We start from the raw sequence: 12946 nt of genomic DNA, 5'->3' as shown, positions 1-12946 counted from the left end.
TTTGAAATGTCATTGCATGTGGCTAAACCCTCCATTAATGCACAGTTAGAGGGTAGCTGGGGATGGGGAGGGCATCCCCTTGCAGAACGCTGAGTTTTCTAAAATCGGCTGAAGAGCAGGTACTGCACAGTTCAGATTGCCGTCAGGGCACTGCTGACAGAGGGCAGCATTACAGCAATCCCATCACCCCTCCCCCGCTTAACACCTTTACTCTGCCAACCCACAGTTGCTGAAATGAACAAGCCTGTCACCACCACCTTTTACAAATCATTCATGCTCATCCACAGCATTCAAGCTAATACTATTAAAGGACAGCAACAAAGGCTGCCCACCCCACCCGTTCGCTAGCATCTGCCATCTTTGACCTCACACTCACCTTTGGCACTGTAAACGTCAGGCGGTTCCAGCTCCTGCCATACACACCCACACAGCCAACCTCCAAAGAGAAAACCACATGTGCAGTGCTACCAACCCTCTCTAACTGTCCATAAGCACCCTGATTTGAACAGGTAATGACAAAAATTACTAAGTCAGGTTTAAATCTAGGAAGCTGGGGGTCCAACAAACACAGTAAATAGCACCATGGCTGCAGGGGACGTTCTTCTCCGCTACCTGTGGTACATGTGCAGAGTGGGTCTTGTGGGAGGCAAGCGGTGCTCTTGGGTGGTGCACTGCTGGCATTGCGCCCAAGCAATAGGCTGCGTGTTGTGATCTCACTGCCCCATGTGGGCCCCACTGACTACATTAACATGTGCTAGGAGCTTTCCTAGGGCTGACCCCTCCCTTTCTCCTTGTTTGGGGATGAGAGTCAGAGGTGCAGAGAGGAGGGGGGAGCAGGGAGCCATCACCCCTGCAGCCATAGATGAGAGGAGTGGGGAGTGGTTCTGGTTTCTGGGGTTAAGGGGGCGGGTAATAGAGAAGTCCCAGTTTCTGCCCGGGGGTAGGGACAGGGAAGAGAGGTCCAAACAACTGCCCTCATTCCTCCTTATTTTTTTTCATAAACATCCCTAAGAGTTTCAAAGCAAGGTTGATATTCTGCACATGTACAGTTTAAGAACCATGTTGCAACCTTTTACAGCTCCCTTACACTCATCGCACAGAATACCAGCTCATTTACGCTTTCATTTAACATGTGAATCCTCCCGTAGTCCACCTCACGGCTGACAGTAGCCTGGGTACTAACCACCCCCCAAGCCTTGCTAATTCTATCACCTACACAATTCTACACTGTAAGGATGTGTACCGGAGCCGGAGCATTCCCATGTAGCGCTTCCCATCGTTCAACACCTCAGAGGGTGCAAAGCATGGCACACCTCATATCATAAACAGCGCTGTCACACACATGTCTTGGCGCCTGTCCAACAGCTGTTCCCCAGCCCTGAGAAACAGTGAGGTGCCAGTGCTTGTACTGTTTCTAGTCAGCCAGGAACTCTCTAATGTTTTGTTTATTAATAGCGTTCCTGTTGTCACTGTAGCGCTTATTCAGACCTTCAGCCAAATCAGAGCAAACTGCCACAGCGCCTGGACACAAAGTTGTGATGTGATCTCTGCAGCCCGCATGATTTCTGCCCAAGTGAAGCAGCACAATGTCCAATAACTCACACCCTCTTAAGTCAACGGCTACACACTGCTGAGTGGGCAAAACGTGATGTCAATGAAGGTCACCTCTCCCCACTCAGATCAGCCTGTAGGCAGCAATCCCCATGTCATGGTGTACCTCTAGCTCTCCTGCAAACATCTGCAACCTCGTGATCCAGGAATTGCCCAGAATCCACACACTCGCAATGCACATATTGCTTTTCCCTCAGCAGTCAAGGTACCACCAGTCAGAGCTGGCCCTTGGGTAGAGCCAATTGAGGCGCCCGCTCTGGGCCCCACACTTTTGAGGGGGAGCCCGTGGGCTGGTGTGATTGACCAGCACGGTCGGTCCTGGAAGAAATGAATCCGTCACTTCTTCCCCAGACCCCTACTTTTCTCAAATAACATCAGTTATTAAAATCTTTATTGCACAGGTGTACAAAGATTTGGTCTGGACACATCGGTGGCAGGGAGTTCACCAACTGGCACACTCCTGCCAACTACCCAGCAAGCAAAGAGTGGCTGCACAGAAACCCTCCATGATTTTTTTTCTTTATTGGCACATCACACTGTATTCCATCCACTGCACATCTATGCAAGCAAAGAAGTTAGCATGTGCTCAAAGGCTGGTCAACAATTTGGGTTCCCCCAAAGACTTAGTGGGCGCCAGGACCTACCTTGGATAATAATTGAGTGACTGAGACCATTTTGACTTACATCATGCAATAATGTGAGTGCTAGCATTGTGCCAAAAAAAAAAAAAAACCCAAAACAAAACAGCAAAAAACTTTTTGAAAAATGGCTAGGTTGGGCTTATATCTCTGGAACGCCTGGCTCAAATGACCCCATGAATAGGTCACTTACTCTTCCACAAGGCACAGCACATCAAGAAAATTGGTGCAAGCAGGCAGATTTTAGAGCAGTTGGATGGAAGCATTGTCCTTTAAACAGGAAGGACAGAGGGGTGGTGAAGGGAAAGGGTGCATCTGCACCATAGGAGGCTCTGCAAGGTGTGAAGTGGCCTGTTGATCTCAATGTGAATGAGATCGCCATGGGAATGAATACCATCCAAAACAATAGCTCTGAGACATGTGAACAGCTCCATTCACCTCAGTGGCTGTTTCCATCCCACTCTTGGAGTCAGTGCTATGCATGAACTGTGCCTGTTCTCAGCTCTCCACCCAAAGGGCTCTCCATCCAGATCCTGGCTCACATGCAGGGCCGCCCGGGGAGGGGGGGGGGACAAATGGGGCAATTTGCCCCAGGCCCCGGGCCCTGCAGGGGCCCCGCGAGCCCTGGCCCAGTGGCAGTCTGGGTTTTTGGCGGCATTTCGGTGGCGGGTCCTTCAGTGCTGCCGAAGACCCGGAGTGACTGAAGGGCCCCACCCGCCACCGAAATGCCGCCGAAGACCAAGACCGCCACCGGGTGAGTACAAGCACCGCAGCTCCCCCGCTTTGCCCCAGGACCCTTGAATCCTCTGTGCGGCCCTGCTCACATGGAGAAAACCTGGCAGACCCTCCCAAAAGGGCAAGACCCCTCCCTCACAAATCCAGCTCATGTGAGGGGGATGTTAGAATTCAATCTCCAGATACTGGCAGACACCAAGGAGGCAGTGAGAGGGGCTCAGACATTCGCAGAAGGGCATGCCCCAGTATCACAGCATGGCTGAGGGGGCAAGGAAGGGCTCTCAGACACCCCCTCAAGGGGCAAGAGCACACACATGGGAGTGGAGAATGTGGAGCTGACAGGTATCCCTGAGCTCTGCAGCTGAAGAGCGGAGCTGCCCCAGCGCTACCGGCTTCACGGTTTGCCGGCCAGCCCCCAGACCCTTCCCCTCCCGGGCTCCAGCTGTGCTGGGGAAGTGCCTGGCCCGGGGCGCAGGGTCTGGAGGTCTGGGGGCTGCCCAGCAAACCGTGAAGCCGGTAGCTCTCAGGCAGCCCTTTTCACGTGGCTGGGAGGGAGGAGGAGGGGGAATGCGGGGCGCTCAGGGGAGGGGGCGGAGTTGGGGCGGGGACTTTGGGGAAGGGGTGGAGTTGGGGCGGGGCCGGGGCGGAGTTGGGGCAGGGACTTTGGGGCAGGGGCGGAGTTGGGGCAGGGGTGGGGGCGGGGAAGGGGCGGGGCCAGGGCCCCATGGAGTGTCCTCTTTTTAAAAGTTCCCCCAAACAATCTGATAGGCAGAGAAGAGGGGGGAGGGGGCGTGGGTGGCGCCGCAAGCTGCACTTTAACTGTAAAAGAGCAGTTCGACTCACGAGCAGTTCGCTCACCCCTGGCATATAAAATGGCAGGAATGGAAACCTCTCAGCATTTTTCTGTATTGGTCCATGCGCACTGTACAAAAAATGTAGTGTCTTAAACAGTGTTCTCAGATTAGGTCTCCCAAAGATTTACTGGGTGCCATGCAGCACCGCGGGGAACACACCCACTTTGACTGGCACCACATCAATAATTTGATCTCTAGCTCTGCACAAACCCCCACCCCCAAACCGAACAACAACCCCCCCCAGAAACATTTTGAAAAATGACTATTTATTTTGAGCTTTTATCTCTGCAGTAGACGGTAAATTTGGGTCATTCAAGCTACCTTGCACTGTCCTAAAACACACCAAATTTCAAAGGAATTCAACTAAGCATGTCGCTTTGAGAGGCCCTTTAAACAGAACTTTAATATGACACCACCTTAACTACAGTGGTGCTGCGGAATCCCTGTAATACAGTCGATCAGCAGGCTAGGGAGCCCGCCACATTATGCCAGTCAGGTGCCCATGGCCAGCTCTGAAATAGGGCTAGAACCACTCAGCTTAACTTTCCCATCCTATTGCCCAGGCTCCCAAACTGTTTGTCACACAAACTTTACCGCACACAGCTGTAGCGTATGGATCAGTGAAATAAATGGGAGTTTTGGCTTGCCAGCACCTCTGAAAATCAGATCCTGTAGATCTCACAAACTCAAAAGCAGCCACTAAGCGGTTTCTCCTTCAGAAATACGCCCAAGTATCTGTGAGTATTGGCTATGCTCATGGGATCTTGCAAAACCTTATGTGTTTGTCCCAGCAACTGGCCAACCTTTTAAGTGACAGAACAGACACTTCAGTGCAATGCAGAGTACATAGCTCTTCAGAGCATGGACTGTCTCTTTGTTATATGTTTGCATTGTGCCTAGCAGAATGGGCCCTCTTTGTAGGCACTACCACATTATAAATAACAACAATCATTAATACACCCTAATGGAAGAGATCACGCCAGGGTTTCAATGGCATATTTGATCACGGATACAGTTTCTGCAATCAGCAGAGGTGAAAGTAAGCCAGTCCATCCAGTCCAGCGTACCAGTAAGAGCCGGCACACAGCCCACCGTACCAGCAGCGGGCAGCTTCCCCGGGCCAGCAATTTAAAAGGGCTCGGGGCTCCCACAGCGGCCAGAGCCCCTGACCCTTTAAATCACTGCCAGAGCCCTGGGGCTCCCTGCCGCCACCACAGCTACCGCTACCATGGGGCTCCGGTGCTGATTTAAAGGGCCCGGGGCTCCCAGCTGCTGCTACCACAGCCAGAGCCCTGGGCCCTTTAAATCGCCACCAGAGCCCTGGGGTAGCGGCCGGGAGCCCTGGGACTCCAGCGGCGATCAAGGCGCCGGGAATTTAAAGGGCCTGCCCCTTCTGCCGAGGCCCCACCCCTTCCAGTTGAGCCCCCCCCACACACACACACCTTGCTCAGGACCCTGGCCCTGCGTACGACCTCCCCACCCTCCACCCAACCATCACCACCTCCTGCTTCTCTGTGGCATTTTTTTCCCAAGCTGTGCATTCCCCAATACCTACCCAAGAGACCTTCCTCTGAGCTCTCTAAGGGAATCAACTAAAATTAGGCTGATTGTGGCTCACTCTGTACTAGCGAGGTGAGCCTTAGTGACATCAATAATGATATCATGTCATTATCCTAGTAATAGTACACTGGATTGTGGCCAAACAGTGATCTGATTCTAAAAAAAAAAAAAGAAAAAAAAATCAGCCAAATGGGAGGATCTTCTACTCTATTATAAAGTAACCCCAATTAGCGGATTAGAATTCACATTCATGGCATTTCCTTTGTTGTAGCACAGGCAACCAATCACTGTATAGCTACAGCACCCCGTCTCCTCCCCTGCCCCCCAACCCAAAAACACCCTTCATCCAGACTGCTCCAGCTGCTGTTTCCATTAAAGAGACTGGTTTTGTCTCTCTTTGCTTCCCAGCCTACAAATGATTTATCATTCTGCCCAGCACAGCACTCCTCTGACAATGAAACTGGCCCATTCAAAACTGTTTAATTTTCTGGCTCATATGCAAGTGTAGTAAGTATATTTATGACTGACAACTTTTAGCCTTAGTTGGGTCAGCCAGGGAGAGCCTATTGCCATGGAATGATAACAGGTCAGGGATCTGCGCTGGAACAGAACATTTAATGCTGCCACTACATTGCAGCGTGGCCTGCTTAAACATCCTGTGTGACAAGCTCTTCCTATAAAAGCTGATGCACCTTCCACAGAACCAGAGCACAGTTGCTGACACCCACAGGCCAGAAGCAGCACAGGCTGAAGACAAGAAGATAGAAAGGTAAACTGAATGAAAAAGGAATATTAATTACTCTGGCGACCGGTAATCCTTATAGTGCAGCTGCACAGGCTATTCTTACTGCGATATGAAAGTCTGTGGGGTTTTTCATCCACATATGATCATACTATCCTTTAAAATCCGTGTGCAGTGATTGTTTCTTGGTCTGGTTAAACACTGAAGTCCTTTCCAGCCTATTACAAAGTCACTTCCTTCAGATCAAGCTAGTTCGAAAGAAAGAAAGAAACCTAGGCAGACCACAGCAGTATGGCAGTCTATGGTCGGTGCTGCTGAAAGTGTAAAATCACCTGCTGAATGAAACCCACTTATGTTCTTTTTCTATGGCCCACCAGGCTGCAGTTATTTCCATTTTATCATGGCAACCTGCTGACACATCTAGAGCAAATTGAGGGGGATGTCAGCTAGTGGGACGTGACAATTAACAGGCAAAACATTATATTTAGAGCACTTCAGATCTTTTCCCTGCTGAAATGTCTCTCTGGGATCTCTGCTTTTTCCGGATTTAGATATTAACACCAAGGGACCGTCATTAGGAATGATTTGACTTTGCTCTGTCACATAGATGATGCTTGTATTTATCTTCTGCTTCCTTCAGGTCTTAGATGTGTCCATGTTAGCTCCAGCTTTGGCTGCCCCATCATTTCAGGAAACTTAATTCAAATGCAGCTGAAATTGTATTAGTTCACTCAATGCCCCTGCAGCGAGGTTTCAACCGTAGGGATTTTGGTACATAATGTATACTCTGAGATTTTTCTCAGGGAAAAAGAGCTTGCATATTACAAAGATCAGTTATCTGTGGGCATGCATGTTGCTCTTTCACTAAATATGTTTACAAAATAGAGGCTGAAAGATCCTTGCTTAGCATGAAAGCCTTGAAGCTGCTGAAAAATACCTCAGTTTGTCTTTGAGAACATTGCCTCTGTGTATTCACATTTGTGGGATTCATCTCCCTCCTTGTGACAGACCATACCCCTATGTTCATCCCTATTACAAGACTAGGATACATTTTGTACAAAGTATGTCTTGTGAGGTATCATTTGAAAACTCAGTCTGCTGAACATTATTGTCCTGGTAAAATATGTGTATCAAAGTTGTCTGTAAAGTTATAAGATTCTCTTGTATAACATTGGTGTAACATGCTCCAAAATTAGAAATGCAGGCCCAGACTAATTCTTCAGAGACAAAAGACACACTGATGCTCCAGCCAGGTATCAGCATAATCAAATGGACTATCATGACCTATCACCTGGATAAGCAGCCATTCTTTGGCAGGAAGAAAGGTGTGAGCAAAAACTTTACATATTGGCAAAGACACAGCTGGGGAGTTCTGTGTAAATGGACTGGCTGTTGCCTGAAACCCAGTTGGAGATAATCCTCAAAGAGGGGAGGAGGGAATAAGAATGAGAAACAGAGCTCCCCCAAATCACCTCTCTCCCCTTATCTGTACTCACGGCAGTAACAACGTTTGAAAGACAAAGGAAGCGTCCTTATACTGGAGAAGGGGTCCTATTAGTTAGTGTTTTACTTTTTATTTCTTTGCAACCAATTCTGACGTTTATGCCTCATTACTTGAAATCACTTAAAATCTATCTTTCAGTAGTTAATACATTTGTTTTATTGTTTTATCTATGGGAACCTCCACTTGAGACAAAGGGTCTGTGCCTATCACTTTCCATTGATAAAATGATGGACTTTCTATGAGCTTGTATTGTCCAGAAGGAGAGATGTGAGCAGTACAAAATGTACATTTCTGGGGAAGGTCTGGGACTGGGAATTTGCTGATATCACCATGTATATAATTCATGAGTGACGGGCCAGAGTATTCATGTAATTCAGCTGGGAGTGATTTTGCATGCTGGAGGCTGGGTGAGCAGGACCAGGAGTGGTTGTTCTCACAGCAAAGCAGTGTAAAAGGCACCCCAGATTGCAGAACTGAAGGGACACAGCTATTCATCAGTCCAGATTGTACTCTGGGGAATGTCATGCACCACCCCACCTCTGGTGATGCTGAGCTTCAGAAATCTGCTGGTCTTCTGGCCAACAGGCAATGGGAATTAAAGCAGCTTTGAGTAATGCCAGGAGAGCATAAGGCCCCAGGATTGGGGAAGTGGGAAGGTGGTTTAAAGCCACCTTGGCACCCCACCCTCCTGAGCTGGCCCAAACACTCCTTGGCTGCAGCTCAGGCACTAAGCCAACATTTTGAATAGCCTTAACATCTGCCAAAAGAAGTAGGCTTTAATGGTTGAGCTCCTTCACGGTACGGCATAGAGGAAATGTCTTATGCCCAAATTCCAAATCTGTACTAAAAGTAGTGTCTGATTTTCACCATTAGCTTCTCTCTTCAGTCCTCTTGCCCTTTCCCCCTCATCTTCCATTTGCTCTTGTGAACTTCATCTCCCCAGCTATTTTCTTTTCCTTCCTCCCCTCCTCTTTCTTTTCTACCTGGAGCTTTCCCCTTTTGGGAAGTGGTATCTAGTTCCCACTGCCTGGTCTTTCCAAACTAATTAAGCCTAGATATTGTTTCAGTATGTAGGCTCTCCAAGCATTGTAGCTGTCCTTGTCCAGACTCCGTCAAGACTGGCTTTTGCGTTTAGGTGACAGTACTGCAGATGAGGCCATACCGATGCTGTATTGAAGCTATTTCCCATCCTTTCTGAAAATGATCCCAAGAACCATATTTGGAGCCTCAAAATGCAAAGGGAGTTTTGCCCAAATGAGGACTGCAGCTTGTTAGTTGCTATCGCGTACACTACCTGCATCGCCATTGATCAGCATATTTTCTGTTCCTAAGCCATTTTCCTGAGTACCCTGGAAATCCTGAACCCACCAGTGTTTCTGAAAAAGATGTATTAGCAAAATAATGTATTTCCTCCCCAAAATAGTTTAAATTTAATCTGGCATTTTGCTGCTCAATCTTGCACCATGGTGAAATCCATCTGCTATTTCTCAGGGCCTTCACTGGTTTTAAGCCAAACAGGTTTGTCTACTTCCTCTTGCACTTAAAATAATATATTAAATAATTCAGAACCCTAGGATCTCCCACTATTCATTTCCCTCTGCTCTTCGGAGCAGCCATGTAATATAATTCAGATTCCTATCTCTTAACTAGTTTTTAATCCATGACAGGCCTTTGCCCTAGTCCCTGTGATTATTTATTTTCCTTTATCGCTTCTCAGCAACTTTATTTAAAGCTTTTTTTGGCAAACCAAGTAGATTGTATTTGTTTGGTCACTGCTGTCTACTCCTTTATCATCAATTATATTCAAATAATTCTAATATTATTAAGCGAGTCAGAGCTCTCCCTTTAGAGGTACGCTACCACAAGGTCTATATTTTGTATTACAATTAAAACAATCAGCCACCCTCGGGTTTGAGGTCAACAACCAGCTGGTGTACACACTACTAGCTGGTGGGAGCAGTAATGGGATAGTCTGGCAAAGTCACTGGCCTATGACAACCATGGAAACTCATGAATTGGAGGTGGTGGGGGAGGGGAATCTCCATATTCAGGGGCTTACATAGAAGACCCCTAGGACTTACACAGAAGTCAGATTTTTTTACCTTAAAATCATGAAGTCTACAGCCACTCGTTGGAGGATTCAAACCTTGTTTGTACTAAATCCATAGGTCCAACCTCAACTAGGCCATCTCTTGCTCCCGCTGGTCTTGCTTCCATTGACCAGTTCCCTGAAACGCAGGTGAAAAAAAACAACAATTTGGATTTCACAGTATCTCCATTCACCCTGCTTCCTGCCCCACTTCTAAGCATCATATTACTGACTTTCTAGCTCACAGCAAGGGTCTGCTAGTTGAAGTGTTTATTTCACACCCATGGCTCTGGCTTCATTATTTCCCACTTATCGTCAGAATCCTCCTACAAACACTAGCTAAATCCTGGGGAGTTATTGCTGTGGAGTGTCTCAAGTTGCTGAGATACTTCCATCTCCATTAACCCTTTGAACACCAGTTTGTTCTGAGGTAACTAGCAGCTGGAAATAGGAGTGGATGGTCAGTCATCTAAAACTAACTTGTCCAGGCCTAGGTGGGGGACAGGGGAGAGGAAGACAGATCTTTACTATCTCATTACTACAAGGAACCATTCCAATCCCTTCATCCTGATATGCTCTGTACTCACCGACCAGTCCAGGGTTACTAACTAGTAGTGGGGACAGCTTCATAGGACTGGCAGGCTGGGGGGTGGGGTGGGGTTGTGTGTTGAGTGAGAACTGGCAGAGTAGCTGGGATCACACTTTTGGGCAGCTGCCTAGCTTTGGTGGGAAATGAAACAGGGACCTCTGGGGGATGGGTGTGAGCAGGGCCGGTTCCAGCGTTTTTGCCACCCCAGGCGGTGGGGGGGGGGGGGGGGAGTCGCGATTGGCAGCACTTCGGCGGCAGCTCCACCACTTCATTCTTTGGCGGCAATTCGGCGGTAGGTCCTTCCCTTTGAGAGGGACTGAGGGACCCGCTGCCGAATTGCCGCCGAAGACCCGGACACTTTCCGTTGGCTGCCCCAAGCACCTGCTTGCTGGGCTGGTGCCTGGAGCCGGCCCTGGGTGTGAGACATGAGGCTGATCAGTCAGGCTTATGGCTGTTGGGATTACAAGCACTCATGACAGGTGAGTAGGAACAGTCATTTAACGTGACAACACGGCCAACCCCAAACGTTCAGAAGTTCCGAGTTGGCTGCCCAATCCTGAGATTGTATCATGAGTTTTGGGCTGCCTTTCGCTTTCCAACCCCCCTCACCCACACCCTCGTCTGGGTGACAATTAAGCTATGTCCACACTACAGCTTACGTTGGTATAAGTTACGTGCCTTAGGGGGGTGAATAAGCCATCCCCCTGAGTGATGAAAGTGCCAATGTGGACAGGGCTGTGTCAGTGGGAGAACTTCTCCCGCTGCCATAGCTACCACCCCTCACGGGGGCTGGCGTCATTAAGTTGACGGGAGAGCTCTCTCCCCTCGGCTTAGAGTATGTGCACTAGCAGTGCTGCCGCCGTAAAGCTCTGTAGTGTAGCCTAGTACTGCCAACTCTCCCAAATGTATAAAAATGATATTGGCCTCATTGCAAGAGCTCTCATTGGCTGCCTGATGGTACAGAGCTTGCCCCTCCTCCCCAAAATTATAATTAACTAATTACACCCCCCCAGCCCAGAAATAATTACTGCGCTTCCCCCACAGACATTTGCCCAAGGCAATCGGGGTGCTCCAGCAGGAGCTAAAGGTTTATTCGCTGCAATGAGTTGGTAACACTGCTTTATCCCCCTTCCCCTTGGTGAGCTAGAAGCGGTGGGCAAGCAGGGGTCACCAAGGGCTCTTACTCTGCAGATTGGGAAAGAAATTTGGCAGCATCCTGTTGTGGCTAGGATCCGGGGGGAGGGGAGGGTGTAACTTGTCCCTTCCCTCCCCGCTCCTGCCTCCAAACCAATCACAGGAGAGCTCTCCTCCCCTGAGTCCCTCCTTCTCCCTCAGCCACGGCCTAGGAAACTGTGTGCCACTGTGATGCCAGCTAGCTGGTTTGTGGGCACTGTTAGTCCTATTCTCCTGCCTGACTCCAGAGTATCACAGAAATGAAGCCAAGTGCCAACTCCCATAGGCACCGAAGCAACCTGTTCTCCCACCTGTCCCACGCAGCTTTGTTGCTACAGCAACTTCCTGTGGCACTCCAAGCTAAAACACAGAGACTAACAAGAAAAGCACAAGATGACAGCAGGACCCAGGGGCAGTAGAAACCCGTCTGTGCTAAGAGGGCTCTCTCTAAGGGTTTGAGTGCCAAGCGCGAGGGTGTTGTAAGTGTAGCGGCTAAGTGACAAGAGGCTCCAAGCTGAGGGCAGGAGTGGGAGACAAAGGGAGCTGTTAGAGAAAGGACTGGAGGGAGTGGGGGACATGGAGCAAGGACAGGAGGAGATGAGAGAAGGCAGAGTGGAATTTGGCTGAATTATGAAGGGGAGACCAAGGAGCTTGAATATTATGTAGCAATGGAGATGGACCCAGTAATAGGATTCAAGGAGCAGAGAAGGGGTTGGGAGAAGGAAGGTCATTTTATTTGCAACAGTTGAGTGGATTGGAGGGGCGAGGCAGCAGCAGGCCAGAACGGTTGAGAGGGCAGTAATAGAGGGGAGAGGCAATCAAGACATGGGCCAGCAATTTGACCATCGGGATGGAAAGGGCAGATTTTATGTTCGCTTCTAAAGGCTTCAATCCTGTTTGTATCCCCATTGCACTAGGCAGTGTATGGACACATAGGGCTAGATGTACAAAGGTACTTTGGTGTTGCAAGGCACCCGGCTGCCCAGAGGCATACTCAGTCCTGAGGTAGGTGCCCAGGCTCTTCATACAATGTATGGGGAGAGATGGGTGCCTAAGGAAGGGATCCTCAGAAGCCAACAAGCCAAGCAAGGAGCTGGCTAAGTTATCTAGTTATGAAATGCTGAGGAAAAGGGCAGGGCTAAGCACCCAGATTCTCAAAGGTAGTTAGGCACCTAACTCTCATTAATCTGGGCCTTAGGCACCTGGCTGACAGGCTGGAAGGAGGCCCCTCCCTCTGCTCAGGATTCTCAGCCATGAGTCATCTCCCAAAGAGTTCCATGCTTAAGCCAGTTCAGCCCTTTCTTAAGAACAACAGAAAAACAAACAAAAAAACCACACACCAGAGCGAGAGAAAGAGTTCCCCACAATAGGTGCTGGAACTAGGGGTGCAACTACACCTCCTGGTTTGAAGTGGTTTTCATCACATACAGCATTTACAGTTGGGTTCAATG

The sequence above is a fragment of the Malaclemys terrapin genome, chromosome 3 (assembly GCF_027887155.1).
Source record: "Malaclemys terrapin pileata isolate rMalTer1 chromosome 3, rMalTer1.hap1, whole genome shotgun sequence".
NCBI classification, from domain to species: Eukaryota; Metazoa; Chordata; order Testudines; family Emydidae; genus Malaclemys; species Malaclemys terrapin.
Note: the sequence above shows the minus strand (reverse complement) of the source record.